General features: G+C 43.0%; 1 non-coding gene across 1 annotated transcript; it reads left to right on the top strand.

Moving 5' to 3' along the window:
• The first annotated feature begins 4,312 nt into the window (after positions 1-4,312).
• On the top strand, positions 4,313-4,420 carry LOC141603440 (small nucleolar RNA R71). The gene has a single exon (XR_012525317.1). It is a non-coding gene; the product is annotated as a small nucleolar RNA R71 (small nucleolar RNA).
• The last annotated feature ends 1,310 nt before the right edge of the window (positions 4,421-5,730 follow it).

Here is a 5,730-nt window from a genome sequence, read left to right as displayed (position 1 = left end):
AGTGAGACTGGGGTAAGTCCTCTCATGAATGTCGTACATATGCTTCATTCCGACTCCCTTAAAAAATTCAAGGGTGATTTTGACTAAACCTAAGTCCCTCATCGATTGTCGGCAAATAAAGTGGGATGGGTGAAGGGAACGTTGCTTAAATAACACAAATTTACCTTTTTGAGTGACGGGAATGAATTGGAGTCCCGGAAAATCCGGATCGGGACTCGTATCCGAAGCCACCGCCGCAACCATATCGGCTTGAACCAATGCCAAATCCCTGCGCCTAGCCCTTTTTTGTGCCATTGATGATGATGATAAGGAAAGGTTAGGGATGAGGGTAGGTGAGTTTTGGGAAGGATTAATGGAGATTTGAGGGAGGGGGTGATTTTAGAGAGAAGGAATGTTAAGAAATAATGAGGAATTTTTGATGTTTCTCGTGTGTTTAAACACGATCAGAGGGCTCCGAGCCGGTAAAGGGATCAGCCGCCGGTGGACCGGCTGGGAGTTCAAGGCAAATTTTGAAATTTTTTGAAAAATTTGTAACATATCAGAGACTTCCCAGCCGGTCAGGGGACCAGCCGCTGGTCACCCGGCTGGGAGCCTATGCCTTCCTCTTTAACTCATCCTTTTCCTCATAGGGGTGCTCCCAGCCGGTGGACCGGTTTCCGGCCTACCGGCAAGGAGCTTCCTTTAATTCCAAATACCTCGTCTTTTCCTTCATAGGGGAGTCCCAGCCGGTGAGCCCGCTGTCGGCCTATCCGGTCAGGGGACCGGCCGCCGGCCACCCGGCTGGACCTCCTCTTCTTCAAATTTTCCCAACTTTTTCTAGTTTAACTTTAGAAGGTTTCCAGACGGCACATGGACCGGCCACCGGCCTACCGGCTGGGTGTCCTTCTCTTCGTGAATTCTTTTTCTTTTCTCATTTCAAATCCCAACTTCTTCACTTAGCCTCGATTTGCGTGTTTTCCACTTGTACACTAACTCGCCTTGTCGGGATATTGGCTAAGCAAAGGTAATGCTCTTGTGTTCCTCATTTACTCAAACAACATTTGCGTGACGTCCCGTCACCAAATCCAACTTCGCACAAGATGAAAGTTGATCCAATTGCTCTCATGTCCTACCTAAATGCATGCAATATTTACAAAATTTGGTGGTTCTTTAGGAACTCCACCAAACATATCATTGTTAGAAAAGCTTTCAATCCGACTTCTCCTTGGGGAGGGGTTCCCCAAGGTAGAATACTTTTATGGTGCCTCTTTCATCTCCTTGGTAATACCGCTTCACCCTTTGACCGTTGACCTTGAAGCTTCCACCTTCTTCACTCCAAAGCTCGAATGAACCATAGGGAGAGATGTCCATCACTTTAAAAGGTCCCTACCACCTAGAACGGAGCTTGCCCGAGAACACTTTTACCTTTGAATTGAAAAGGAGAACAAGGTCTCCCACACTTATCTTCTTGTCGACAACTTTGGCATCATGCCACATATTCTTTGTTTGATCTTTATGGATCCTTGAGCTCTAATATGCTTCCAATCTTAACTCTTCAAGTTCACTCATTTGGAGGAATCTTTTCTCACCGGCTATGTCAATATCGAAGTTCATCTCTTTCAAAGCCCACCATGCTTTGTGATCAAGCTCAACGGGTAAGTGACAAGCCTTGTCATAAACAAGCTTGTATGGAGTTGTCCTAATTGGAGTCTTATATGCCATTCTTAGAGTCCATAGAACATCGGGGAGCTTTTGTGACCAATCTTTCCGGCTCTTGTTGGTAACCTTCTCCAATATAGCTTTGATTTGGCGATTGGAGACCTCCACTTGCCCATTTGTTTGAGGGTGATAGGCAATGGCAGTCTTATGTCGCACTCCATGAGATTCCAACAAGGCTTTGAAAGTGCTCTTCCAGAAGTGAGATCCTCCGTCACTTATGACCACTCTTGGGGTTCCAAATCATGGGAAAATTGTGCTTTTAAACAATTTCATCACTACCTTTGAGTCGTTGGTTGGTGATGCTACCGCCTCAATCCACTTGTAAATATAACTGACGGCCACCAAGATGTATTCATTTCTACATGAGTTTGGAAATGGGCCCATGAAGTCGATTCCCCAAGAATCAAATAGCTCAATCTCAAGGATGTTAAGTTAAGATTCTATTAACTAGAAATCCATTCGGTTAGGATTAATCTAAACCAGCTCATTATTTATATAATTTAGCATGCTAACTATTATATTGAGTGACATCTCATTCCTTCTTCCAATATTGTCGGTTTGTTGGCAAGCATCACAAGATTTCACTAGGAAGTATATGACTTTGAACATTGAGGGCCAATAGAACCCACCTTGTAGTACCTTGGCAATTGTTCTTGAAGTAGCCAAGTGCCCACCATAGGTCGCGTTATGGAGCCTATCCACTATTTCCATGACCTCCTTTCTTGAAACACGTATTCTATACATACCATCACCGCATTTTCGGAACAAATAGGGGTCATTCCAAAAATACCTCCTAGCATCATGTTTTAGCTTCCTCCTTTCTCTAGCATCTAACTCATCCGGAATAAATCCGCTCACCAAATAGTTTGCCAAGTCCGCGAACTATGGCACTTTGACACTCACTTCCATTAGGCCATCTTCCCTCAACCACTCATCAATCGCTCCACTTTTATCTATTATACCATGATCATCAACCGTGAGTCTTGATAAGTGGGATAGGGAATGTTAGTGACAAGTTGAGAGTTAGAACATACCTTTGGAGAAGTGGGCTTGCATGTTACCTTAGTGGAAGGTTGTAGAAGGACTTCTTCTCTAGCTTCTTCACCCACCTCCCTTTCATAAGAGAGGTCTTCAACCAATCCATCCTCATTGCTTGCTAGAGGAGCTTTCCCCTTAGATGTTCCCTCACTTGTAGATGCTCCACTTGATAGCTTTCCCTCCTTAGACTCACTTATCCTAGCCGAAGGAGTCATTGGTGGGCTTTCTCCACCACCATTCATAGCCAACCGCTTTCTTTTCGGGTCACCATCAACTTTAATTTCAAGATATTTATAAGGGTCTCAAGATCAACCCCACTCCTCAAAACTACCGCATGAGCTTGATGGTTTGCTGAGGTATCCTTTGAGCTTTGGCCTTGGGCAAGGAAACCACCCGGTGGTCTTTGAGGGTTGGCTAATGCTTGGGATTCCATTCTGGCTTCCATGTCATTTATCTCTCGTTGGGTAGAACTCCTTAAGTTATTCATTTCTTGGTGGTGTGATGTTTGCATATTCTTCGCCACTTTCATTAATTCACTAATTTGAGATTCATTCTTTGGCTCTTGGAATGGTTGGTTAGCCAAAGGTAGAGGGAACCCATAGTCAAATTGGTTGTTGGAGCCTTGTTTGTTGTTGTTGTGGCTCCCTTGATGATTTCTTCTAGGCCCTTGGTTGTTGTAATTTGAGCCTTGCGCTTGGCTATACCCTTGATTACCTTGAAAATTTGGAGTGTACCCTTGTTCTTGAAACCCTTGACCAAACCCTTGGCCAAACCCTTGATTAGCTTGATTTCCTTGGTTTTCTTGGTAGAAGCTTTTATTACCTTGATTACCCCAACAATCTTGGTATCCTTGAGGTTAGTTTCTAAAATTTTGGTTTTGATTGTTGTTTGATCATTGGTTTTGATTCCCGAAGTTGTTCCTTTGATTTTGGCCTCCACCCCTTGGTTGAGAAAATCCGGGTGGGTTGGTGTTTTGTGGTTGAATGTATTGTGGATTTTGCACATTCATGCTCTTGTAGCTCAAGAGTGGACTATTCCTTATACCCGGATGATAAAAGTTTGAGTTGAGGTTGTAGTTGTTTTGATTGTTGAAAGGTGGCCTTAGTAGCCTCATGTTGTTGTTGTTGTAACTTTGGAAAGCATTGACATCTTGGACATTTTCTTCACCACCCATGTTGTATGCATTGTTAGCACACACATCAAAGGTGTGACCCATTCCTCCACACAACTCATAAGAAGTTCCTTGAACAACCTCCTCCATGGGAGGACCATAGAAGCCACTAGCTTGATTCACTTGTTTCCTTATCATTTCTTCGAACTTCTTTGTGAGAAAGTCTAGCTTGGCATTTGTTTCGGAATTAGAATTTGAGAAGTTCTCGTGAGGGTACCGGCTACTTCTCCTCAAAACATTCCCTCTTGACCCATAATTAACTTCCGAGTCAACCATCTTCTTGATGAGGGCCGAACCCTCGTCATCTCCTAGAAGATCGAACCCTCCCCCCGTGGAGGCATTCACCATCTCTTTTCTCCTAGGTAGCAATGTTTGAAAGAACGTTTGGGTACTATACCAAGCCGGAATCCCGTGATGTGGACAACGGGAAAGGAGGTCTTCAAATCTATCCCAAGCTTCCCCTAGAGACTCTCCGTCTTCTTGTGGAAAAGTGGTTATCTCGTTCCGGAGAATAGCGGTCTTGAAGGATGGGTAGTATTTAGCTAGGAAAGCTTTGGCTAAGGCGTCCCACGTAGTGAATGTGTTTGGTGGATGAACGTTTAGCCAACGATCTGCCTTGTCCCTTAGAGAGAATGGAAACAACAATAATCTCAAAGTGTCTTCGGACACTCCATTGCGCTTCATCATTGCAACCTTCCTCTTAAACTTTCTAAGGTGGGCATGTGCATCCTCATCAATGTGCCCACTAAAACTATCCTGCTCAATAAGAACGACTTGAGCGGGATGGATTTCAAAGTTGTTAGGGGCTAAGGTGCCGAAGTTAATTGGAGGGAAGTGTCATCGTGATTCGGTCGGTTATGGTCTCGTAAAGCCGCCATTCTAGGATTTATAAGAGGTGTATTAGGTGGTGTTTGAGGTGGTGTGTTTGGGATTAGGTGATTGTGGAAAGGATTTTCTACGAATGGATCAATGGTGACGGTTGTTTGCTCTTGAATATTGGTTTCAAGGTGCGTTTGGGTGGTTGTGGTTGTTCGGTTTGTGGTTTTTTGGGAGGTAATTCGAACCCTTGCTAAAGTTCTACTCCATAAAGCTCAAAAAAGCCTTTCCGGTTCCAGGTCACTAAGCAAAGAATTCCCATTTCCTCTAGGCATACACTTCAACAAATCATAGTCTCCTAGTGTTTTTAGGCACTAGGGATAAGCAATAGCACAAACACTCTACAAGAAACAAGACACTACTCAACCAAGCAAACAATAACACCAAGACTAAAGCTAAGACACTAACTAACTAAGTACAATCTATTGGCATTCCCGGCAACTACGCCATTTTGATAGTAGGGTTTTGTCGTGAAACCTATATCAAACAAATTTTTAAATACCCAATTAAAAACAAGTAGTAATCAGGGTCGAACACAAGAATGGCGGAGATTTGTACTTGGTTGGTTGAAAATCTTATTCTAATCTAATAAATGAGAGGTAGATGTGATTAACTTAACTATAACTACAATTAAAAGAGACCAAGATTAACTAGAGTATGAAAGGTAAACAATTGATGGAAAACTAAGGTATTCGGGTTCACCCAAGCAAGGTAGACTAGAAACGGTGTTAACAAGTTATGGGTAATTAATGGTGTAGGAATAAGGGATTAATTTCTTAGCCTCTCCTAAAATTGAACACAAATTTGTCACTTTGATTATCAACTCATCACAAACACACTATCAAGCATCCCTAAGAACTCTCATTCAAGGAGATACTAAGCATATATTGATAAAAGATGTGAACTTTCACTCACACATTTCACCAAACACCTTCTATCCATGTTTA

This window comes from Silene latifolia, chromosome 9, assembly GCF_048544455.1.
Source record: "Silene latifolia isolate original U9 population chromosome 9, ASM4854445v1, whole genome shotgun sequence".
Classification (NCBI taxonomy): domain Eukaryota; kingdom Viridiplantae; phylum Streptophyta; class Magnoliopsida; order Caryophyllales; family Caryophyllaceae; genus Silene; species Silene latifolia.
Note: the sequence above shows the minus strand (reverse complement) of the source record. Positions and strands in the feature narration are given on the sequence as shown.